The 26,084-nt window shown below is 49.7% G+C and overlaps 1 protein-coding gene across 2 annotated transcripts in view; it reads right to left on the reverse strand.

Annotated features, from left to right (window-relative positions):
* Positions 1–26,084, reverse strand: part of IPO4 (importin 4) — a 2,629,293-nt gene that overhangs the window by 2,201,182 nt on the left and 402,027 nt on the right. The gene's annotated exons all lie outside the window — the stretch shown is intronic.

Below are 26,084 nucleotides of genomic sequence, written 5' to 3' on the forward strand. Positions count from 1 at the left end.
CACCTCCTGGTCCACGTGGCTGCAGAGACAAGCGTCCACACTTCACCTGATCGTGACAACAGCATCTGGTTCCCTCCTGGTTCCACACCGGTCACTGGCTAGTTACTATGTACACTGTCCCCTCTGCTTTCAGGTCCTCTCCTTCCCCGATCCACCCTTGAATCGCACCGGACATCTTCCTCCTGGTCGCCTGCAGCATCTTTCTTCAAGGCTCCATTGACTTCGACACGGAAACCAGACACACTTTTACACCTATGCACCTGCAGCCCGTGGGTGAGGTAACGAGAGCATTTCGGTGCTCATAGGTAGATTGACTCTCCTAGTGGCCAGATAGCCAGTCGTTTTAGTCTTAACTAGTCGGAACTGTCTGTTACTTACCTTTTCGTAATTTGTTCTGCCCATTGACTTTGTTCACACTCTGCACACGCGTCCCGTGGGCCTCCTGCTACTTACCTAAGGTTAGGGTAGTGTAGTCCCAGCGATCCTACAGCCTCTGGGCATCTTCATTTCCTCTATCGATTTCCTTATACTATTTACTTAGTATATGGTTTGTCGTGCCCCTAGGGCACCATTGTAATTTGTGCGATTTACTGTATTTTTCTTAAGAGTCTTGTCATGTGCTTAGCCCTCTGATCTCATAAAGAGTTCAGAGGTGTTTTGTTATTAATAAATATATTGTTTATTTTCATAACAACCTGTGTGGTGTCCTTTCATCTGGTATTCAAGGGGTTATATGTGGTAAAACAGCTGTCTTCACATGCCAAAAGAGTTTAGCCTAAGACTGCTTTGTCCATGCTACCATTAGGATAGCTGGTCTATAAGGTTGACTTACAACCAATCACCATAAGGGTTGTTTGGACTGATACAAGGTGGTCACTAGAACTAGTGAACATCATATATCAGGCCAACTTCTCACACCTTGTTCTTTTAAAATATCCAAAATCAACACACTTTAAATAACAATTTTCCGCTTCTGCCCCTAGAACTGCTGTATAATCTTCCGTAGAAGAACTAGTAACTCTTTGATCAAGTCCCCCCCCCCCCAATTAGCCCCTGCATATATTGTAAGGCTGCAGCCCAATAATAAAGTCTGAAATCTGGGGCTCCCCACTGTGAGAAGTTGGCCTGATGTGCAGTGTTCACTATTCTAGTGATCACTATATATCAGTCCAAACAACCCTTATTGATGATTGGTTGTAAGTCAACCTTATAGACCAGCTATCCTAGTAGCATGGATACGAGCAGTCTAAGGCTAAGACTCTAGAGGGCGTGTTAAGCCAGCTGTTTTACCATCACATTACCCCTTGAACACCCAGTGAAAGGACACCACACAAGTGTTATGAAAATAAACAGTGTATTTATTAGAATCACAACAACCCTGTACTCTTTATGAGGACAGGGTGCTAGGCACACAACAAAACTCTTATGAAAATACTTAAGTTAGCACGTTATACACAAATGCCCGAGGGGCACGAAAAACCATATACTCTAAAAGTGGAATGCGAAATTACTAGCAGGTAAGTACAGTACTAATAGGCTTTGGAATCGCTAGGACTTGACTAGGGAATCGGTAGATTACTTCTAGGAGACCTAGGGGACTCGGGTGCAGAGTGTGCACTCTCACGCGGGATGCGGGACAAAGTCTATGGAAGCTAGTAAAGGCAAAGTTAGTGTTCACGGGCGAACCCGACCTGGTAGGGAGAAAACGACAGTGGATCCTGACCCTAGGATAGTGAGGCTATGCTGGGACACCGAAGTGCCGAAGTTACCTAGCCCAGGGGCTGCAGCTGCATAGGTCTGAAAAGACGTCGGGAATCTCGTTGCCGGACCAGGAGCCTGGAAGAAGGAAGTTGCTGGCAGGCGACCAGTGAAGAAAAGTTCGATGGATCCAAGCCTGGATCAAGGAAGAAGAAAACCTGAAAGCAGAGGGGACCAAGTTCTTGAATCACTAGCCAGTGATTAAGTGGGCACCAGGATGGCACCGGGCGAAGTCACCGCAGTCAGGTGAGTGGGCGCTGCTGGGCTCTGCAGTCTCTCGGACCAGGAGGCGTTGTCGGCGACCAGGATGGAGGTGCGAGCTGTCCCACGAAGGTTCTTGCTGTCGACGTCGCTGGACCCAGGATTGGGCAACAAGTCTTGGCAAATGCAAGGCCCACGCGGTGGCCCTAAAATGGCGTCTTAGCCGGACCAGGAGGGTCCAGGGTACTTCTCCGATGGAGGGAAGCAAGGGCCAGTCTGGAGCAACCAGACTAGCAGCAGTGATGTCGTCGGGCGTCGTTCAGAAGGCCACAAGCCAGCGGGCTAGTAGCCAAACAACGCGGTGAGCAGCAAAAAGCAGAAGGGCCCCACGCAGATCGTGGAGATGCTGGGAGGCTGCACTTCGGTGCTGGAGCTGCTCAGGGTCGGGGCTTCTCGGACCCCAAAGCACTCACCAGGAAATTACTCGGCGGGCTTGCTGTGCAGAAGTCGTGCAGTCTTGAAGATGGCCGGTCCCTCGAGGTCTCGTCACACCCACGAATCTCAGCGTGACTGATGATGTAGGTAGAGGTCAGAGGTGCCAGGGAAGCCGGTTCTCGTCGAGCTGGGCAGTCTTGATCCGGAGGAGAGACTTGCAGCAGACCGCAGTGTTCTTAAGATGGTGCCTGCGGATGCAGGGTGACTACTCCTTAGTCACAAGGGAGAAATCTTAGGAAGAAGTCTTGAGTTCCTTTCGTGGAAAGTAGTTTCAGGATTCAAAGATGATCTGATTTGGAAGGGGGCCAGTTCCTACCTTTATCCTGTAAAAAGGGGCTGGCACGCGACTAAGTCCTGCCCTAGGGGTGGGACTAGGAGGGGGGTGGTTACACCCACTTCCTTGGCGGGCTTTTCCCCAGCACAGGGTCTGGAGTGACCCTGGAACTGGTTCCAGCCAGCCTATGCACAGTGAGCACCGGGGTGCCACGTGCAGTCACCTTCCTCTGAAGCCCTGCCTACCTACAATACACAAACCCTGTCTGGGACGGTGCTGGCACCGCCCCTGGCAGGAAACCCTTTGTCCTTATCTCCTGCTCTGGGAGGACTCCCAGCAGCAGGAGGGCAGACTTGTGTCTCGGTGGCAGCATCCATTTTGTGGATGCTAAGGCTCTGTCTGATTTTAACCGGGGTTAGGGGTTACATACATGTCGTGTCCCTCTAGAAGGGTGGAATGCTAACCCCGTCGCCAGAATTGGCGAGGGGTTAGTATTCCAATTCGTATGACACCTTACTCGACATGTTTTGATAAAGCGATACCAGAGTTGGCATATAACCGCGAGGATTATAATGCACTTAAGAGTATATGGTATGCGATATCATGGAAACGGCTAAGGGATGGATCCCGAAAGCCGCAGACAGGCTCAGCTCATGCCAGAGCACCATCTCACACGATTCCAAGCACTCTGCCTTCAGGATTGTTAAGGCCTGCCATAGGAGTGACTGATAGGAGATCTGTGTGTCCATTTTAGGGTTAGATATAGGTATACTATATCTAAAGCAAGGGGTGAGTACACCACCTTGCCCCAGCTGTCGTGCAGCCAGTTGTGTCAGTTTAGATAGTCAGCCCAGGGGTGGCATAATACATGCTTCAGCCCCTGGGAGACTTCTGGGTACCTCAGCCCTGGGTACAGGGACTTAGAGAGGGCCCAGTGCCAATTCAGTACCTGAGTACAATTTGGATAGAGAGAACAGCTAGGCTGTGGGTCTGATTAGCAGGCCCACAGCCAGGGAAAGTCGTAAACCAGTGCAGCAAAAAGCAAAAATCTGGGTGATCATAGGATTGCAGACCCTACTCTCCTACACCCACCCACCCACCCCTCTCTCTCGGGAGGGAAAAAAAACCTATAGGCCCTTCGCGTCTTACCCTGCGCCCAGATGAATCTATTCAAAATTTCCTCCAGTGCGTTGAACCATCTAGCTTCAAACAATAAAGGGATAGATCTAAAAAGATAACGAAACTTGGGGAGAATCAGCATCTTTATGACATTAGTGCAGCCCACCAGTGACAAATGTAGATTTTTCATCCTTTCCAGATCTGATTTTACCCGCGACATTAGTGGAGCCATGTTATTTTCTACCACAATGTCAAGATTTGCCGAAATTGACACTCCCAAGTAAACTGCCGAGCCAACAACCCTTGCGTCGTTGCATCTAGAATATCTATTTTCCACAATCTGTGTCTTAGATCTATTCAGGCTGTATCCCGAGACCTGCCCAAACCGATGAGCCTCATCTTCCACCTCCCTAATAGCCACTGTCGTGTTGGTTGTCAGAATGGCCACATCGTCAGCGTACGCCAACGTTTTTATCAAGCAGCCATTTACCCTCATTGCCGGGATCTCTGGGTTTCTTTCTAATCTACGCAGGAACGGATCCAGATAAAGCGTAAACAATAGGGGAGATGAAGGGCAGCCTTGCCTAGTCCCCCTACTGATCTTTACCGCTGTAGAGTTCCCCCTGTTGACCCTGATCTTAGCCATTGGATCTTTATATAAAGTCTGTATAGCCTTTATGAAACCCTCACCTATGGCACTCCACCTCATAACACACCATAAGTAGCCCCAGGAGACCCTATCGAACGCCTTCTCCGCGTCTAAAAACAACGCTGTCATAGGGTCTCCCAGGGTACCTGCCGCGTCAAACATAGTGACCACCTGCCTAACGTGCTGCGGCGTGCCTTTTCCTGGAATAAACCCATGTTGGGAGGGGCTTACCAGACACTCAATAACCTGCGATAGTCTCTTCGCCAACATTTTTTAATACATTTTTGCATTGGCATTCATTAATGTGATCGGCCTGTATGAGCCTGGTGCCGACGAAGGTTTCCCTTTTTTTGCTATCACAATGATACCTGCACCCCCCCCCCCCCCAAGTCTCAGGAATTGATTCCCCCTTCTGTGCCAGCAACATAATATTAAACATATCAACTAATAGCGCTGTTTTGAACACTTTGAAAAATTCCACCGGGATCTGATCCGGGCCCGCTGCCTTCCCCGAGGGGAGGCTTTCCAGAGCCAAGATAAATCCCTCTAATTGAAGTGTAACTTCTAGCCCCTCCTTATCTTCCACTGCCACCAACGGGGGAGGTATATCCCTAAGATATCCTTCTATCTCCAGCGCGCCCCCTGTATTGTCAGAGGCATATAGATCCGTATAAAATTGTCTGAAGACTTCCCTCACCTGGTCAGCGTCAGTAATGGAGTTACCCTGAGCATCTATAATCTCCTTGATGTCGGATGTAGCTACTCTCTGCCTAGTCCGTGTAGCTAAGATATGGCCCACTCTTTCACTTAGCTCGTATGCATTCTCCTTTTTAACGAGATATTTCTCAGCTGTTTTCTTTGCGATTCCTTCTAGGGTTTCTGCTCCAAGCGCTATAACATTAAGCAATTGCTGATCAAGCGGGGAATGCTGCTGTATAGCTACTGCTAAATCTTCTTCCACTTTCAGGAGGTTTTGACGTAATTCTCCTTCTTTTGTCTGGACAATACGAAGCTCAGTGTCTCCCCCCTGACCCCAGCCTTGAAAGTGTCCCATACCACCCCCAGGGGTGCTGTCCCTCTATTGAAATCCAAAAAGTCCTTAATCCAAGTTGCCATGTATACCCGATATGCCTGATCCTGCAATAATGCTCGTTCAAAAGTCCACTGTGTATCTTTTCTTTGAGCCTGACCCAGATTTATTGTCAGTACTAAAGGGCTATGATCTGACATAATCCGGGGTTGCCTCAATTTTTGAGCCAGAAATCAGACAGTTTGAAATTAAGAAATAATCCAATCTAACCATGACTTTGTGGGGGGGCAGAAAAAAATGTACTACCATCTAGGTGTGGATGCCACTTCACCCAGGGGTCCCCCAGGGAGTTATGAATCACCATGTCTGAGAGTGCTCTATATGTCTTCTTTTTCCTCCCTTGGTACTGTCTCCCTGGATGCAAAAATGAGCTGTCTGGGTCATGTAAATTAAGATCGCAACAACAAACAATTGGTTCAGGCCACTGCACCAGCTCGGCATCCAAATACTGAAAAACATCTGGATCATCCTCTCTGGATCCATAAACTGTGACCAACGTAATAGTCTCTCCCTTAAAATCTAATTCCAGTAGTACCCACCTCCCCCATTGATCCTCTTTCTTCCTTTTCACTATCACATCCCTGCTTCTCCCCAGCACTGCCACCCCTCTAGTTTTGGTCCCCTGCTTGGTGCTTGCTAATACTGCAAACTCCAGTTGCTCCAGATGATATGCATTTGCACCCTCTATGTGGGTTTCCTGCAAGCAGACCAGGTCCAAGCGAAGTGTTTTAAGTAGTGCTGCCACTCTCAGTCTCTTATTCACTTCGTTAAGCCCACACACATTTATCAAGGTGATTCTACATGCCATTAGAATACATCACCTGCCTTAAAAGTAGAACTACTGGTTCATTAAGCATAAACTGCAACTGTTGCTGCCAGGTACTGCATTTTGTGTACTGTATAACTTGTGCACTAATTCATAGAGAAGTGTGCTGCATCAACCAATAAACACCGTAACTTCGTGTACCTTTTCCACCCCCCTTCCCCCCTTTAATCCCCCCAGACCTTCCCACCCCTCCTGCTCCTCCCCACCTTCACCCCTCCCCCTTACGGGCAAATAGGTCCGAGTGACCTATGTGTGGCTGCTTTGAATTGTGCCAGTCGCTTCCCTCTCCCGCCTTCCGCCATCTGCCCTCGTGTGCTGTGCTACCCCATATTCTTAAACCCCCATTATACCTACAATCCACAGACCGTCAAGTACAGTCTTCAGGACATGTGTAGATCAAACCCATTAACCACCCTTCTGCTTTTTAATCTCTTCCAAAAATTGCTGAGCTTTAATCTCTGAGGAGAACATCCATACTCTCCCTTTTACGATTACCTTGAGCCTAGCAGGGAAGAGGAGGTACGCTTCTGAGCCAAGAGCCTGGAAGGGTGCAATCATCTGTCTGAGCTTCCACCTCCTCTCTACAGTGGCATGACAAAAATCGGGCCTAGCGAAAAAGGTGATGCTCTCTGGTCTTGCCTTGCCCATGATCTCCTGTCTCAGCAGAAAATTCCCTATATTGACTAGAATTGCCCTGGGCAGGGCCCCCTGTCCGTCACCCTCTGTTCCTCCAGCACCTTGCCCTTTCTTCAGTGTAAATGGGAACCTGTGTGCCCTCTGTATCTCCTTCTCCCACTGAGATTCCGTGAATGCCCCCTTTAACAAATTCACCACAAACTGCCTGATATCCTGCCCTTCTGTCCCTTCTGCCACACCCAAAAGTCTAACGTTGTTCCGTCTGTCTATTTTCAAAATCTTCCATTTTCCAGCACATATCCTCTGCCAATTTCTCTTGCTCTGATTTGAATGACTGCCAACTCCCAACATCGTCCTCCAATTTGCCTGTTCGTTCCTCATCCTCTGTTACTCTGTCCGCAATTTAATCGTAAAGTTTATTCACTTTCCTCAGTGTGTTCTGAATTTTCTTTGAGGCCTGCCTTGCTCTCCGACTTTCCGATCTTGCCTCTCCATGCATCTGCTTGAGGGTGCTGATCAGTATCTCAAAAGAAGCACGTCGAGGCGAGGCCTCAGGTGGGGCATCCCCAGTGTTGTTATCATCCTGATAAACCTGCGAAGTTGCAGAGTAATCCCACACTAGCCGCTTTTCGGAGCAAGAGGGAGACCCAACAGCGCGTCTCCTTGATTTTGAAGCACTTTTCCTCTGCGTCGATTCTTTACCTGAGGTGCTAGACCCTGAATCAGATTCCTCCTCCTCCTCTGAGCTCCCTTCAGTAAATAGTACCGATTCTGAATCTTCATTCAGGGAAAAAAAAACACTCCCAGTCTATTGAGCCAGCATCGCCCTTTTCTGGCACCTCTCCAGTCGAGTTCTTTGCGGGATTACCTTTACTAACCAGACTAACACTGCTGCCCCAAGTGCTAACTGACTGCCTCAGGGAATTCATTTCTACCTCCATCAACATTAAGGCCCCCAGCATATCAGCATTCCCAAAATCAGTCAAAGCATGTCCCCCGTTTTCTCCGCCTACCGTACCAGGTATGGGCTCTTTTCCGCCGGGAGTCAGTTCTACTGTGTGAGCCTCCGCCGTCGCTAATGCTTCTGAACCTAAGTCGAGGCCGGGCCGTTGCCTAGCAACCAAACTCTCCGCGTTTGCTGCGTCCGTAGCGTCCTCGAGGACATTCTTTCCCGCATCCAGCTTTCCATCTGAGTCATCGGTCTGCCCAGACAACTTCGGGCAAAAAACTTCTGTTAAGGTAGGTTGCCGCATTCCCGTCTCTTTACCCTTCAGTTTATCGTTTCCTTTACCCACTTTGTCAAGGATTGCGCTCCGCGGCGCCGATGGGCTGTCCGGAACACCTCTAGCAACCGCACTTGCCTTGCCCCGCGCCTCCACTTTCTTCTTCACGGGGGGAGCTACCGTTTTGCGGATCGCCCCGAGGGCCCGTGCCGACGCACTCACAGTGGCTACATCCTCCGTCAATGTAACAACCGTACTTGATTTTGTCATTGATGGATCCGACTGATCCCTCGTCTTCTCATGCCCCTTTTCCTGCCTTGCCAGCCGTGGGGGCATCTTGACCGCTTGGTCCTGCTTCCTTTTCACTCCGACCGCACTCATCAGCCTAGCAACTTTTTCTTTTATCCAGACCCAACTCGATCCAAACGAAGAAAGTTGCTTCCTGAGAGTGCTGTACTCCTTCAGCCCCACAAGCCCCCAGTGTTCAGAGGCCATCAGGGGCGCCCAGCATCCTGCTCGCTTCTCAGTCCAGCGCTAGGTGGGAGAGGGAAAAGATGCGACCGCTCAGCACAACCCTTCGGCGGCCATCTTGCCTCACCGCGGCTTAAGTTCTACTGAACTTAGTTGTAGTAGACCAAAGGACCTAGCACACCCTAACTACAACTCCTAGGGAGGTTTAGTAGAAAACACTTAGTGTAGGTAGGTGCACACACCACACCCGACTAGATCATGTCTGGCACAGGTGACCCATCTGGATCTATACCTGTGGTGAGTGACCCTCCCAGGGCACCCTCCAAATATGAAATCCTCAGCTTTCGAGAACTGAGACACTTGTGTACCACAAGAAAGTTGAAACAGGGTTCTAACCCTACCCTTCAACACCTGATGGAACTCTTAGATAAGAGTGATATTCTCAAGGCCTCTGGCACACAGCCTACAGGGAGAACAGGTGAGGGCATACCCTCCACAGAAGATGACCCCCAGTCCCAGAAGAGGAGGAAGAGGAGGTTGAAGAAGATTCTGAGGGAGAGGTAGACAGCCAAACTATAGCCAGGCTAACTTAAGCCAATTTGGGGCTGAGAATGGGACAGCCCCATTCAGGCCTCCAAGTGGGTTTAACCAGAGGTACAGGAGGGATAGGTCTCACTCAGGGGACTCCATCCACTCCCAAGCTTCAAGGGGTTCTTAGAGGGGAATGACTTCCCCCCCCAGAGGAGAGAACACCAGGCTAGGATGAGGGAGGTACAGATCAGAATAGAGAAGGAAGAACTTGCTTTGGCAAGGGAGCAAAAGTTGAGTGGATTAGATTCCACTGGTGGCAGCAATATCCCTAAGGATAAAGACAGGTCCTATGACAATAGACACCTGAGTACGGTTGTGCCCCCCCTATAGAGATGGGGATGATATCCACAAATGGATAACTGATTTAGAGAGGGCCTGCAAGGTACAGCAGATCCCTCAAGTTCAGTGGGCAGCAACTTGTGGCTCTCCTTTGCAGAAAAAGGAAGAGACAAGCTCCTCACAGTTAGTGATGATGATGCTAACAATTACACTGTCCTGAAGAGTGCTCTAATTGATGGGTTTGGCCTAACCACTGAACAGTACAGGTTGATGTTCAGAGATACCCAGAAGACACAGACTCAGGACTGATTTTGTTGATTGTGCCACTAAGGCTCTGGAAGGCTGGTTGCTGGGAAGTAAAGTTAAGGACTATACAGGATTGTATAATTTGATCATGAGAGAGCAAATACTTAACAATTGTCAGAACCAGTTGTTGCACCAACACCTGATTGACTCAGATCTGACCTCTCCCCAAGAATTGGGAAAGAAGGCAGACGAATGGGTCAGAACCAGGGTTAAGCAGAAACCCCAGAACCAAGGTGGTGATCAGAAAAAGGCAGATCAAAAAGGTGGGGATCAGAAACAAAAAGACCAGAAGTCTTCATCAGGCCCCCAAAATTCTAATGAAGGGGGTCCCAATCTTCTAAGAAGAAGAAGAAAGAAGGTCCAAAGAAATCTTGGTGTAATTATTGTAAATCTGCCTCTCACTGGTTTAGTGAGTGCACCAAGAAAGGTACAGCCCCTATCACTGTAGCCCCCAAGGCATCTGCACGCCCTAGTACAGTTAACAGTGGTAGTTCCCAACCCAAGGCTATAGTGGGGTTAACCATGGGTACTGAGGTGGATTCTTGTCTAGTCAGGATACCAACTCAGGCTGTTCTTGTCTGTGATGTGGACATGGCTATGTCCACTACTGTGAGTCCCAGTACTCTGGGCAAGTACAGGCAAACACCTTTAATCAATGACAAAGGGGCTCAGGCCTACAGGGACACATGTGCCGGTGACACCTAACTTTGTGGACCCTGGACAGATTGTACTGGGTGATAATTACCTGGTGACCAATGCAAGCAACGTCACTACTACACATAGTGTGGCAGGTGTTAACTTCTCCTGGGGAGGGGTAACTGGCCTCAAAAGAGTTGTGGTAAGTGCAGACCTCCCAGTTGAATGTCTGTCGGGCAATGATCTTGAATCCTCAGTATGGTCAGTAGTGGAGTATAGGACTCATGCAGGGATTTTAGGCAGCTCATGTCCTTGCTATGACCAGGTCACAGGCCAAAAAGTGCGAAACTGAACAGGCCTTGGATCCTGAAACTATGGACCAAGTGCCATCCAAGAGAAAGAGCAGTAGGGTTAAGGCAGTGCCTCCCCCCCTGGCCTACAAGTGAGGATCAGCCTTCTCAGGAAGCTGATTCTGAGACTCCTGAAGGAACTGTCCTGGAAGAACTTGAACCTGACCAGGTTGAGTTACTTGGGACAGGGGGACCTTCAAGGGCAGACTTGAGGCAGGCACAGTTAGACTGCCCCTCTCTTGAACCCCTCAGACAGCAAGCTGCTTCTGAGGCTGCTGGGAATGCTACAGGTACCCATAGAGTTTATTGGGATGAAGGACTCCTTTATTCTGAGGGTAGAGACCCCAAGCCTGGTGCTTCCAGGAAGATGGTCATACCTCAGGCCTTTAGGGGTTTCCTTCTTACCTTAGCCCATGATATTCCCTTAGCAGGACATCTAGGCCAGAACAAGACTTGGAACAGGCTTGTCCCTCACTTTCACTGGCCCCATATGTCAGAAGATACTAAGGAGTTTTGTCGCTCCTGTGTGACCTGCCAAGCCAGTGGCAAATCAGGTGGCACAACAAAGCCCCCCTGTGAGAAGTTGGCCTGATGTGCAGTGCTCACTATTCTAGTGATCACTATATATCAGTCCAAACAACCCTTATTGATGATTGGTTGTAAGTCAACCTTATAGACCAGCTATCCTAGTAGCATGGATACGAGCAGTCTAAGGCTAAGACTCTAGAGGGCGTGTTAAGCCAGCTGTTTTACCATCACATTACCCCTTGAACACCCAGTGAAAGGACACCACACAAGTTGTTATGAAAATAAACAGTGTATTTATTTATAACAAGACTACCCTGGCTCTTTATGAGACAGGGAGCTAAGCACACAACAAAACTCTTACGAAAATACTTTTAAGTTAGCCCGTTACACAAATGCCCGAGGGGCACGAAAAACCATATACGCTAAAAGTGGAATGCGAATTACTAGCAGGTAAGTAACAGTTCTAATAGGCTTTGGAATCGCTAGGACTGGACTAGGGAATCGTTAGATTACTACTAGGAGGCCCAGGGGACTCGGGTGCAGAGTGTGCACTCTCACGCGGGATGCGGGACAAAGTCTATGGAAGCTAGAATTCACAAAGTTAGTGTTCACGGGCGAACCCGACCTGGTAGGGAGAAAACGACAGTGGATCCTGACCCTTGGATAGTGAGGCTATGCTGGGACACCGGAGTGCCGAAGTTACCTAGCCCAGGGGCTGCAGCTGCATAGGTCCGAAAAGACGTCGGGGATCTCGTTGCCGGACCAGGAGCCTGGAAGGAAGAAGTTGCTGGCAGGCGACCAGTGAAGAAAAGTTCGATGGATCCAAGCCTGGATCAAGGAAGAAGAAACCTGAAAGCAGAGGGGACCAAGTTCTTGAATCACTAGCCAGTGATTAAGTGGGCACCAGGATGGCACCGGGCGAAGTCACCGCAGTCAGGTGAGTGGGCGCTGCTGGGCTCTGCAGTCTCTCGGACCAGGAGGCGTTGTCGGCGACCAGGATGGAGGTGCGAGCTGTCCCACGAAGGATGAAGTCGTCGGCGTCAAAGTTACCCAGGAGTGGGCAACAAGCCTTGGCTAATTCAAGCCCACGCGGTGGACTCAAAATGGCGTCTTGAGGGGACCAGGAGGGTCCGGGGTGCTCCTCTTCTGGAAGGGAGCAAGGGCCAGTCTGGAGCAACCAGACCAGCAGCAGAAATGTCGTCGGGCGTCGTCAGGAAGGCCACAAGCCAACGGGCTAGTAGCCAAACAACGCGGTGAGCAGCAGAAAGCAGAAGGGCCCCACGCAGATCGTGGAGATGCTGGGGGGCTGCACTTCGGAGCTGGAGCTGCTCAGAGTCGGGGCTTCTCGGACCCCAAAGCACTCACCAGGAATTCACTCGGCGGGCTTGCTGGAAAGAAGTCGTGCAGTCTTACAGATGGCCGGTCCCTTGAGGTCTCGTCGCACCCACGGTTCTCAGCTGGGCTGTAGAGGTGGGTAGAGGTCAGAGGTGCCAGGGAAGCCGGTTCTCGTCGAGCTGGGCAGTCGGATTCCGGAGGAAGGACTTGCAGCAGACCGCAGTGTTCTTAGATGGTGCCTGCGGATGCAGGGTGACTACTCCTTAGTCACAAGGGAGAAATCTTAGGAAGAAGTCTTGAGTTCCTTTCGCAGAAAGTAGTTTCAGGATTCAAAGATGATCTGATTTGGAAGGGGGCCAGTCTCTACCTTTATCCTGTAAAAGGGGGCTGGCACGCGACTAGGTCCTGCCCTAGGGGTGGGACCAGGAGGGGGGTGGTTACACCCACTTCCTTGGCGGGCTTTTCCCCAGCACAGGGTCTGGAGTGACCCTGGAACTGGTTCCAGCCAGCCTATGCACAGTGAGCACCGGGGTGCCACGTGCAGTCACCTTCCTCTAAAGCCCTGCCTACCTACAATACACAAAACCCTGTCTGGGACGGTGCTGGCACCGCCCCTGGCAGGAAACCCTTTGTCCTTATCTCCTGCTCTGGGAGGACTCCCAGCAGCAGGAGGGCAGACTTGTGTCTCGGTGGCAGCATCCATTTTGTGGATGCTAAGGCTCTGTCTGACTTTTAACCGGGTTATAGGTTACAGGCATGTCGTGTCCCTCTAGAAGGGTGGAATGCTAACCCCGTCGCCAGAATTGGCGAGGGGTTAGTATTCCAATTCGTATGACACCTTACTCGACATGTTTTGATAAAGCGATACCAGAGTTGGCACATAACCGCGAGGATTATAATGCACTTAAGAGTATATGGTATGCGATATCATGGAAACGGCTAAGGGATGGATCCCGAAAGCCGCAGACAGGCTCAGCTCATGCTAGAGCACCATCTCACACGATTCCAAGCACTCTGCCTTCAGGATTGTTAAGGCCTGCTATAGGAGTGACTGATAGGAGATCTGTGTGTCCATTTTTAGGGTTAGATATAGGCATACTATATCTAAAGCAAAGGGTGAGTACACCACCTTGCCCCAGCTGTCGTGCAGCCAGTTGTGTCAGTTTTAGTTAGTCAATCCAGGGGTGGCATAATACATGCTTCAGCCCCTGGGAGACTTCTGGGTGCACCTCAGCCCTGGGTACAGGGACTTGGAGAGGGCCCAGTGCCAATTCAGTACCTGAGTACAATTTGGATAGAGAGAACAGCTAGGCTGTGGGTCTGATTAGCAGGCCCACAGCCAGGGAAAGTCGTAAACCAGTGCAGCAAAAAGCAAAAATCTGGGTGATCATAGGATTGCAGACCCTACTCTCCTACATGACCCCCCCCCAAACTTTGGGACAATAAGCTAACCTTGACCAGGTGAGTCTTCTTGCTCTAAGTGGAAATACCTGGAGAGCCCATCAGCATTGCTGTGATCAGTCCCAGGTCTATGCTCCACTGTAAAATCCATCCCCTGTAGGGAAATGGACCACCTAAGCAGTTTGGGGTTTTCACCCTTCATCTGATTTAGCCACAAGAGGGGCTTATGGTCTGTCTGAATGGTGAAGTGAGTGCCAAACAAGTAGGCCCTCAGCTTCTTCAGGGCCCAGACCACAGCAAAGGCCTCCCTCTCAATAGCTGACCAATTTTTCTCTCTGGGTGTCAACCTTCTACTAATGAAAGCAATAGGCTGATCATTACCATCAAAATTCAGTTGAGACAGAACAGCTCCCACACCCAACTCAGAAGCATCTGTTTGGACAATGAATGGCTTGGAGTAATCTGGACTCTTGAGGATAGGTGCTGTGCACATGGCCTGCTTTAGGTCATTGAATGCTTTCTGACAGCTTGCTGTCCACTGAACTTTCTTTGGCATCTTCTTGCTTGTCAGGTCATTAAGGGGGGTCACTATGGACCCATAATTTCTGACAAACTTCCTATAGTACCCAGTCAGGCCCAAGAAAGCTCGAACCTGAGTCTGGGTGATTGGAGGAGTCCAGTCCTTGATGGCCTGTATCTTACTCTCCAGTGGCTGAACCTGGCCTCCACCTACAAGGTGGCCCAGGTATACAACCTGTGACTGCCCTATCTGGCACTTTGTGGCCTTGATAGTGAGGCCTGCCTTTTGCAGGGCCTCTAACACTTTCCTCAGGTGGACCAGGTGATCCTCCCAGGTGGAGCTAAAGACAGCAATATCGTCAAGATAAGCTGCACAGAAGTCATCCAGCCCAGTGAGGACTTGATTCACCAACCTTTGGAAGGTGGCAGGTGCATTTTTCAGTCCAAAGGGCATTACCACAAATTGATAATGCCCTCCAGGGGTAGAAAATGCTGTTTTAGGTTTGGCTTCCTCAGCTAACCTGATTTGCCAATACCCAGCTGTCAAATCAAATGTGCTTAAGAAGTTGGCAGAAGCCAATCTATCTATAAGCTCATCTGCTCTTGGTATTGGGTGGGCATCAGTCTTAGTGACTGCATTGAGGCCTCTGTAGTCTACGCAAAACCTCATCTCTCTCTTACCACCCTGGGTGTGAGGCTTTGGCACTAGAACTACTGGGCTAGCCCAAGGGCTATCTGAGGGCTCAATGACTCCCAGTTCCAACATTTTCTGCACTTCAGTTTTGATGCAGTCTCTAACATGATCAGGCTGTCTGTAGATTTTACTCTTGACAGGCAGACTGTCTCCAGTGTCAACATCATGGGTACACCAATCAGTTTCGCTGGGTGTCAGAGAGAACATATGTCGAAAGGATTGCAGAACTTGCCTGCAATCCTGTTGCTGATGTTCAGTGAGGCTGCCACAAAAGACAACACCATCAACTGACCCATCATCAGGATTCTGAGTGAGCAGGTCTGGGAGAGGGTCACTCTCTTCCTCCTGTCCCTCATCTGTGGCCATGAGCAAGCTCATGTCCTTCCTGTCAACATATGCCTTGAGCCTGTTAACATGGAGCACTCTGAGAGGGCTCCTGGGAGTTCCAAGGTCCACCAAGTAGGTAACCTCTCCCTTTTGCTCAATGATGGTGTGGGGCCCAGACCATTTGTCTTTCAGAGCTGCTGGGGCCACTGGCTCCAGCACCCACACCTTCTGTCCTGGCTGGTACACAGTCAGTACAGCCTTTTGGTCATGCCAAGCTTTTTGAAGTTCCTGACTGGCCTCAAGGTTTTTAGATGCCTTTTCCATATACTCAGCCATCCTGGAGCGGAGGCCAAGTACATAGTCCACTATGTTGGTTGCAGGCTTTTTGAGAGGTCTCTCCCATCCTTCCTTCACCAAACACAGGGGTCCCCTTACAGGATGCCCATACAGAAGCTCAAAAGGGCTGTAGCCAACCCCCTTCTGTGGGACCTCTCTGTAAGCAAACAAGAGGCAGGGGATCAGGACATCCCATCTTCTCCTAAGAGGTTCAGGTAGTCCATGAATCATCCCTTTCAGGGTCCTGTTGAATCTCTCAACAAGCCCATTGCATTGTGGATGATAGGGTGTGGTGAACTTGTAGTTCACACCACACTCTTTCCACATGGCAGTCAGATATCCTGACATGAAGTTTGTACCTCTGTCAGAAACGACCTCCTTAGGGAAACCCACTCTGGAGAACACTCCAACTAGGGCTCTTGCCACTACAGGGGCTGTAGTGGTCCTAAGGGGAATAGCCTCAGGATACCTGGTGGCATGGTCCACCACCACCAGTATAAACTTGTGTCCTGATGCTGTCTGGGGTTCCATTGGACCAACAATGTCAATCCCCACTCTTTCAAAGGGAACCCCCACCACAGGTAGTGGTATGAGGGGGGCCTTTGTTGTGCCACCTGACTTACCACTGGCTTGGCAAGTGACACATGAGCGACAAAACTCCTTGGTATTCTCATTCATATGGGGCCAGTGAAAGTGTGAGACAAGCCTGTCCCAAGTCTTTGTCTGACCTAAATGACCTGCAAGGGGAATCTCATGGGCCAAGGTGAGAAGGAAACCTCTCAGAGACAAGGGGATGACCAGCCTCCTGGTTGCACCAGGCTTGGGGTCTCTTGACTCAGAGTACAGGAGTCCATCTTCCCAGTATACCCTGTGGGCACCTGTGGCATTCCCTGCAGCCTCAGCAGCAGCCTGCGGTCTGAGGGGTTCAAGGGAAGGGCAGCTCAACTGTTCCTTCCCCAGGTCTGCTCTGGAGGGTCCCCCTGAGCCCAGAAACTCAACTTGATCAAGTTCAAGCTCTTTAGGCTCAGTTTCCCTCAGCTCTTCTAGATCAGCCTCCTCAGAGACTTGATCCTCAACCTGGGGCAAGGGGGAAGGCAAAGCCTTACCCTTACTGCTCTTCTTCTTGGAAGGTGTCTGGTCCATAATTTCAGGATCCAGCACCTGTTCAGTGGGGCATCTTCTGGCCTGTGACCTAGTCACAGCAAGCACATGTGCTGGCAAGCCTAACATCTCCATGTGAGTCCTCTGCTCCACTTCTGACCATTGTGATGACTCCAAATCATTGCCCAACAAACAATCAACTGGGAGGTCTGAACTGACTACAACTTTCTTTTGTCCCTTCACTCCACCCCAGGAGAAAGCTACAATTGCCACACTATGACTAGTAGTGACATTGCTGGCATTGGTCACCAGGAAATCAGTACCTGGCATGATCTGTCCAGGGTCCACAAAGTTAGGTGTCACCATGGTGACACTGGCACAAGTGTCCCTATAGGCCTGAGCCATCTTGCCATTAATCAAAGGTGTCTGCCTGTATTTGCCCAAAGTATTGGGACTTATTTCAGGGGACATATCCATATCCCCTGTACAGACAAGGACAGCCTGAGTGAGTGTGCCAACTAAGTTGTCAGACCCCTCAGTACCCAAGGTTAACCCAACTAATGCCTTGGGAGTGACACTACCACTACTGACTGTACTAGGGGGGGCAGTTGCTTTAGGAGCTGTAGTGGCAGGAGTTTGTCCTCCTCCTCTTTTGGTGCACTCACTAAACCAGTGAGATTTACTTTTGCAGTACTGGCACCACCTTTTTGACTGGCCTTCTTGAGTCTTCTTCTTCTGGGAAGCCTGACCCCCACCCTCTTTGGTTTGTTGGGGACCTGGTGAAGACTTCTGGTCATTTTGCTCATTCTTAACATTACCCTTCTGGTCTGCTTTCTTCTGACCACCCTGGTTCTGGTTCTGGTTCTGCTTGATCCTTGTCCTGACCCATTTGTCTGCCTTCTTTCCCAATTCTTGGGGAGAGGTCAGATCTGAATCAACAAGGTGCTGGTGCAGCAACTGGTTCTGACAATTGTTTAAAATTTGTTCTCTCATCATTAGATTATACAATCCTGTGTAATCTGTAACCTTGCTACCCAGCAACCAGCCCTCCAAAGCCTTAGTGGCACAATCCACAAAATCAGACCAGTCCTGAGACTGAGTTTTCTGGGTGTCTCTGAACAGCAACCTGTACTGCTCAGTGGTTAAACCAAACCCATCAACCAGTGTATTCTTCAGGACCTGGTAATTGTTAGCATCCTCCACTCTTGTAGTGAGGAGCTTATCTCTACCTTTACCATCAAAGGAGAGCCACAGTATAGCTGCCCACTGACTCTGGGGAATGCCCTGCACAGTGCAGGCCCTCTCCAGAGCAGCCATCCATTTCTGGATGTCATCCCCTTGCTTAAAGGGGGGCACTATTTTAGTCAGGTGTTTAGTATCTAAACCCTTCTCTCTATCTCTTGGGAGATTGCTGCCACCAGTGGGAGCTAGCCCACTCATCTGCTGCTCTCTTGCCAGGGCAAGCTTCTCTTTGGCCAGGGCAATTTCTTCCCTTTCAATCCTCAGTTCAGCTTGTCTCATCCTAGCCTCATGCTCCTTTCTCTGAGGGGAAGTAAATCTCCTCTGTGGAGGATTCCTTCTCCCCTGAGAAGAGGCATTAGAGTGCAGAGATCTATTGGAGTCCCTAGAAAGAGATCTATCTCTCCTAACTCCAAGGTTAGGCCCACTTCGGGTTAGTACTGGGGGGCCCCCAGATCCTAGCCCAAGTAAGTCTAAGTTGGTCCTAGTTAGCCTTCTGACTACCTCAAGACCCTTGTCTACCTCATCCCCAGAGAGTACCTCCTGATCCTCCTCCTCAACTGCTGAATCAGTGTTGTGGAGATCTGGATCCCCAGAGGTTCCCTCTAAGGCTGGCATGTTCTCATGTAACTGAGAAAGCTTTCTGGCATCATATGTCTCTAAGAGACCTATCAGAAAGGAAGTGGTGGGGTTAGACCCCTGCTTCAGTTTTCTGGAGACACAGATCTGTCTCATCTCATGAAAGCTGAGAGCTGCATATCTTGAAGTGACCTGTGGAGGGTCAACACTGACCAGGGAAGTCTCAGTAGAGTCCTCCTGAGTCGACATGCTTTTCTAGTGAGGTGTAAGTGGTGCACTTACCTACACTATATGTTTGCCTACTGATCCCTTGCTAGAGTTGTAGCTTAGGGTGTGCTAGGCCCTAGGAGCTACAACAGCTGGTTCAGTAGAACTCAGAGTATTCTAAGCTAAGTTATATGTACCTTTAGTACTTATGTGATCTTTCACAAGATATTCTTAGGGCATGTGTGGTAAAACAACAGCAAGCTCAAATCCCAACCGCTGCTCACCAATGTGAGAAGTTGGCCTGATGTGCAGTGCTCACTATTCTAGTGATCACTATATATCAGTCCAAACAACCCTTATTGATGATTGGTTGTAAGTCAACCTTATAGACCAGCTATCCTAGTAGCATGGATACGAGCAGTCTAAGGCTAAGACTCTAGAGGGCGTGTTAAGCCAGCTGTTTTACCATCACATTACCCCTTGAACACCCAGTGAAAGGACACCACACAAGTTGTTATGAAAATAAACAGTGTATTTATTTATAACAAGACTACCCTGGCTCTTTATGAGACAGGGAGCTAAGCACACAACAAAACTCTTACGAAAATACTTTTAAGTTAGCCCGTTACACAAATGCCCGAGGGGCACGAAAAACCATATACGCTAAAAGTGGAATGCGAATTACTAGCAGGTAAGAAACAGTTCTAATAGGCTTTGGAATCGCTAGGACTGGACTAGGGAATCGTTAGATTACTACTAGGAGGCCCAGGGGACTCGGGTGCAGAGTGTGCACTCTCACGCGGGATGCGGGACAAAGTCTATGGAAGCTAGAATTCACAAAGTTAGTGTTCACGGGCGAACCCGACCTGGTAGGGAGAAAACGACAGTGGATCCTGACCCTTGGATAGTGAGGCTATGCTGGGACACCGGAGTGCCGAAGTTACCTAGCCCAGGGGCTGCAGCTGCATAGGTCCGAAAAGACGTCGGGGATCTCGTTGCCGGACCAGGAGCCTGGAAGGAAGAAGTTGCTGGCAGGCGACCAGTGAAGAAAAGTTCGATGGATCCAAGCCTGGATCAAGGAAGAAGAAACCTGAAAGCAGAGGGGACCAAGTTCTTGAATCACTAGCCAGTGATTAAGTGGGCACCAGGATGGCACCGGGCGAAGTCACCGCAGTCAGGTGAGTGGGCGCTGCTGGGCTCTGCAGTCTCTCGGACCAGGAGGCGTTGTCGGCGACCAGGATGGAGGTGCGAGCTGTCCCACGAAGGATGAAGTCGTCGGCGTCGAAGTTACCCAGGAGTGGGCAACAAGCCTTGGCTAATTCAAGCCCACGCGGTGGACTCAAAATGGCGTCTTGAGGGGACCAGGAGGGTCCGGGGTGCTCCTCTTCTGGAAGGGAGCAAGGGCCAGTCTGGAGCAACCAGACCAGCAGCAGAAATGTCGTCGGGCGTCGTCAGGAAGGCCACAAGCCAACGGGCTAGTAGCCAAACAACGCGGTGAGCAGCGGAAAGCAGAAGGGCCCCACGCAGATCGTGGAGATGCTGGGGGGCTGCACTTCGGAGCTGGAGCTGCTCAGAGTCGGGGCTTCTCGGACCCCAAAGCACTCACCAGGAATTCACTCGGCGGGCTTGCTGGAAAGAAGTCGTGCAGTCTTACAGATGGCCGGTCCCTTGAGGTCTCGTCGCACCCACGGTTCTCAGCTGGGCTGTAGAGGTGGGTAGAGGTCAGAGGTGCCAGGGAAGCCGGTTCTCGTCGAGCTGGGCAGTCGGATTCCGGAGGAAGGACTTGCAGCAGACCGCAGTGTTCTTAGATGGTGCCTGCGGATGCAGGGTGACTACTCCTTAGTCACAAGGGAGAAATCTTAGGAAGAAGTCTTGAGTTCCTTTCGCAGAAAGTAGTTTCAGGATTCAAAGATGATCTGATTTGGAAGGGGGCCAGTCTCTACCTTTATCCTGTAAAAGGGGGCTGGCACGCGACTAGGTCCTGCCCTAGGGGTGGGACCAGGAGGGGGGTGGTTACACCCACTTCCTTGGCGGGCTTTTCCCCAGCACAGGGTCTGGAGTGACCCTGGAACTGGTTCCAGCCAGCCTATGCACAGTGAGCACCGGGGTGCCACGTGCAGTCACCTTCCTCTAAAGCCCTGCCTACCTACAATACACAAAACCCTGTCTGGGACGGTGCTGGCACCGCCCCTGGCAGGAAACCCTTTGTCCTTATCTCCTGCTCTGGGAGGACTCCCAGCAGCAGGAGGGCAGACTTGTGTCTCGGTGGCAGCATCCATTTTGTGGATGCTAAGGCTCTGTCTGACTTTTAACCGGGTTATAGGTTACAGGCATGTCGTGTCCCTCTAGAAGGGTGGAATGCTAACCCCGTCGCCAGAATTGGCGAGGGGTTAGTATTCCAATTCGTATGACACCTTACTCGACATGTTTTGATAAAGCGATACCAGAGTTGGCACATAACCGCGAGGATTATAATGCACTTAAGAGTATATGGTATGCGATATCATGGAAACGGCTAAGGGATGGATCCCGAAAGCCGCAGACAGGCTCAGCTCATGCTAGAGCACCATCTCACACAATTCCAAGCACTCTGCCTTCAGGATTGTTAAGGCCTGCTATAGGAGTGACTGATAGGAGATCTGTGTGTCCATTTTTAGGGTTAGATATAGGCATACTATATCTAAAGCAAAGGGTGAGTACACCACCTTGCCCCAGCTGTCGTGCAGCCAGTTGTGTCAGTTTTAGTTAGTCAATCCAGGGGTGGCATAATACATGCTTCAGCCCCTGGGAGACTTCTGGGTGCACCTCAGCCCTGGGTACAGGGACTTGGAGAGGGCCCAGTGCCAATTCAGTACCTGAGTACAATTTGGATAGAGAGAACAGCTAGGCTGTGGGTCTGATTAGCAGGCCCACAGCCAGGGAAAGTCGTAAACCAGTGCAGCAAAAAGCAAAAATCTGGGTGATCATAGGATTGCAGACCCTACTCTCCTACACCCCCCCTCATACCTGTGGTGGGGGTACCCTTTGAAAGAGTAGGGATTGACATTGTTGGACCAATGGATCCCCAAACAGCCTCTGGGCACAGGTTTATACTGGTGGTAGTGGATCATGCCACCAGGTATCCAGAAGCTATTCCCCCTAAGGACCACAACAGCACCTGTTGTGGCAAGTTTTCTCAGGAGTGGGCTTTCCAAAGGAGGTTGTCTCAGACAGAGATGCAAACTTCATGTCTGGGTGCTTGACTGCTATGTGGAAGGAGTGTGGTGTTAATTACAAATCCACAACACCCTACCATCCACAGTGCAATAGGCTTGTTGAAAGATTCAACAAGACCCTCAAGGGTATGATAAAGGGTTTACCTGAAAAGCTTAGCCGAAGATGGGACATCCTTCTACCCTGCCTTCTGTTTGCTTACAGAGAGGTCCCTCAAAAGGGGGTTCGCTACAGTCCTTTTGAACTTTTGTTTGGGCATCCTGTAAGGGGACCCCTATGTCTGGTGAAGGAAGGATGGGAGTTACCTCTCAAAAAGCCTAAACAAGACATAGTGGACTATGATAGGGCTGGTTCAAATCCATGGCCGATCAAAATAGAAACAGTTTCAGGTGCACTGAGAGGTTAGAGCAGAGATCAGCCAAGGGACCTCCTCACACAGGACATGCTGTACAAAACAGAGCTATGGTGGCCTCTATGGCATGGAGGAAAGTTCAAACTTCCTGCTCATTGGCAGATGTTTGGGTGCTTTCAAATGAGTTGGAAGTGCTACTAAATGAACTGCGTAGTCCTTCTGGTCTATGGCCATTTGAACACTGCATACTACTATTTTAATGATTCTCAGCCTAATGATGGGGAATGATTCAAGCAAGTGAATGAAAATGTGTTACTTACTACAGTTCTCCAGTAATGGTATCTTTCATCGATTCACATGCTTGAATCATTCCCCATCAAAGTGGGAGTCCCACGGTACCATAATAAAGCAGCATGTATCATTAACATAGGCCACAATGGCAATGTACAGTCACATTAGTAGCCTATGTTTATTTTTTCCCCTAAAAAAAGACCAAATTTGAACTATGACCGATCAGGCGACAGCACCCTCTAGAATGCTCCAAAGAGGCAATATTTTCTCAGATTTTCAAGCAAAAGTGGGAAAATAATTGTACCTGGGGAAGCCAACCAAGATGGCCGTGTGGACGTGATCCATGAGGGCTCCGTGGCATTAATAATGGAAAAGCTGGATAGACGCCTCAAAGGGGAATGCAAGAGTCATAAAAGAAGTAAACTGTTTTCCTACTGTTGGGGAGCAGAGTATGTGTGAAAGAGTACCCCCGATATCCTGTGATGAGGTTGGATGGTTTGGGAGACGGGGCCTGCTAGGCCGGCAAGTCACAGACCGGTGGTCCACGCTGACTGAATAGCACGGGGCGGGGGCAGAGGTGAGCAGCTTCCTAAACGCTGAGGAGGCTTTCGGAGACAGGCAGGAACCTGGCAGGCCCCCCCGGTGTGCTACTGAGGAGACGTACTAGGTGCAGAAGAACGAGTATCCTGTAGCCCCACCGAGACAGTGAAGTGCGGCTGAGGAGTATTGGACCGCGCAGGGGAGACAGTTTCAGGCTGACCAAGACACAGACCTGAAGCGCCAGAGCCAGGATAGACCTCGACATGCCAAGCAAGCGGTGAGTGCGGGTCCAGAGGTGGGATCTGGCGATAAGCTGAGCCCGAGGGAAAAAGAGGGCTACAAGTAATTGGCAACTGCCTGACTTAAAGATGGCTTGTTGGTCCTGGTAATACGTGCGGGTCCCAAATAGCTGTGGAGAGCTGTACCCTTAAATGTTCCAAGGGTAACATAGCCCTGTTGCGACCTAAATCATAAGTAGCCTTGCCCATTGTTTTGCGAGCACCTGAGTGGAGCGAGGGAGGAACGCAACAGCAACTGTGCACTGCCTCTTCGGGGGCATGGGAGGTACAGAGACTTGGAAAGCACTAATGTCCACAATCAGAATCTCTCTGGGGACACCCGGCTGTGCGGGAGACACTCGTGCCAGTAGCTGGATAGCTGCAGAGACTTTCTGGGGCAGTGCCATCACCAGACGGCCCCCCACAGTCTTTATGCCTTCGAAGAAGGCCCAAAACAATAGGGTCTCCAACTACTTCCACACCGCAGAGCCTCAGGCCAGTCTCCTGCCCTGCCCATGTCCAATGCTATGGCCCTCACTAAAGACGACTTCTTGGCCTCCTTAAGGGATTTCAAAAAGGAATTACAAGAGGAGCTAAAAACAGACGTGGCCTCCTCATGTGAGGCGCTGAGGTCAGACATCAACACCTGCCTGAACACTCTCCAGCTAGATGTGGACGCTGTCGGCACTAAGACCTTAGACCTGGAAACCAAAGTATAAGACCTGGAAGGTCTTACGGACTGCTTTGAGACCAAAGTTTGCCTTCTACACAACCAGCTTAAGTCTGAAACTCTGAAAAATGAAAACCTAGAAAACAAGTCACAAAGTGATAGCATGCAGATCCAGAACCAGCAAGAAGGGTCGGAAGGATTAGTTACTTACCTGTAATCCTAGTTCTCTTCCAGGGGTATCCTCATCAAAGTCATAAGCATTAGAATATTCCCGCCCATGTGCGGGACCCCGGAAACACTATATTATATGTGCCCCACATATATATACTCATATATATATATATAAATACATATATATATATAACATGCAATAGCAGCCAATAAAAACAGAGCTGAAATATGCTGTGCAGAATTTCCACCATACATGTAATAATAATAAGCATTAGAAACATGAGAAACAACACAAAGTTTGTTTTAGAAACTGTTTTAATGCTCAGAAAGCAGTAGAAATTCTTATAACTCACTGGCAGCATAGAAAGCTCCCAGGCTGCATTGCAAACACAGTCTAAAAAGACTGAAAAGCTAACCTGTAGCTACATAGCAATAAACTGACACCGTGCCTTTAAGGCACTCATGACCCCCAGTATCCAATCATGCCTCAGGGGTGACAGTTAGGTCAGTTCTTTTCGGAGACTGAAAATAAACCCAATAACAAATAGGTTAACCATATCTCCTTATTAAAGAATGTCCTTTGCCCGGGGAGGCGGGAGGGTTGCTTATGACTTTGATGAGGATACCCCTGGAAGAGAACTAGGATTACAGGTAAGTAACTAATCCTTCTCTTCCAGGGGATCCTCATCAATAGTCATAAGCATTAGAATAGAATAGCGAGCCTCACCTCATCTCCCTGCGGGCAAAGGAGTAACAATACAGTAATAAACCATATTAAGCCTAGTATTCACTAAGCTTGTACAGGCCGTAGGCTACCCAAATAGATTCCTCAAAGAGGCTTGTCCTACTTGAGTATCGGCCCTGGAATCAGACTCGAGACAGTAATGTCTCGTAAAGGTATGAACTGATTTCCAAGTCGCAGCCTTGCATATCTCCGACATTGGAATGTCGTGCAAGAAGGCTACTGTAGCGGCCTTCCCTCTAGTGGAATGCGCTTTGGGTGACTGCAACAAAGGCTTGCCTGCAAGCTGATAAGCCAATTTAATGCAAGAGACAATCCATCTCGCGATGGACCTCTTGGCCGCTGGAAAACCTGTTCGCATTGAACCATAGTTCACAAACAGTTGATCCATTTTCCTAATCCCTTTGGTCATTTCCAAATAGAACTTGAGCACTCTTTTAAGATCTAAGGAGTGAAGTGACCGCTCGGCTGGGGTCGTAGGATTTGGAAAAAATGAAGGGAGGGAAATGGACTGATTTATATGAAAATCAGAGATGACTTTAGGTAGGAAAGCTGGATGAGCCCTTAGGACTACCCTATTGTGATGAAAGATAGTGTATGGTTCTTTCGCACAGAGAGCTTGAATCTCGCTGACTCTGCGAGCAGAGGTAATCGCCA

Source organism: Lissotriton helveticus, chromosome 5_1 (genome assembly GCF_964261635.1).
Source record: "Lissotriton helveticus chromosome 5_1, aLisHel1.1, whole genome shotgun sequence".
Classification (NCBI taxonomy): domain Eukaryota; kingdom Metazoa; phylum Chordata; class Amphibia; order Caudata; family Salamandridae; genus Lissotriton; species Lissotriton helveticus.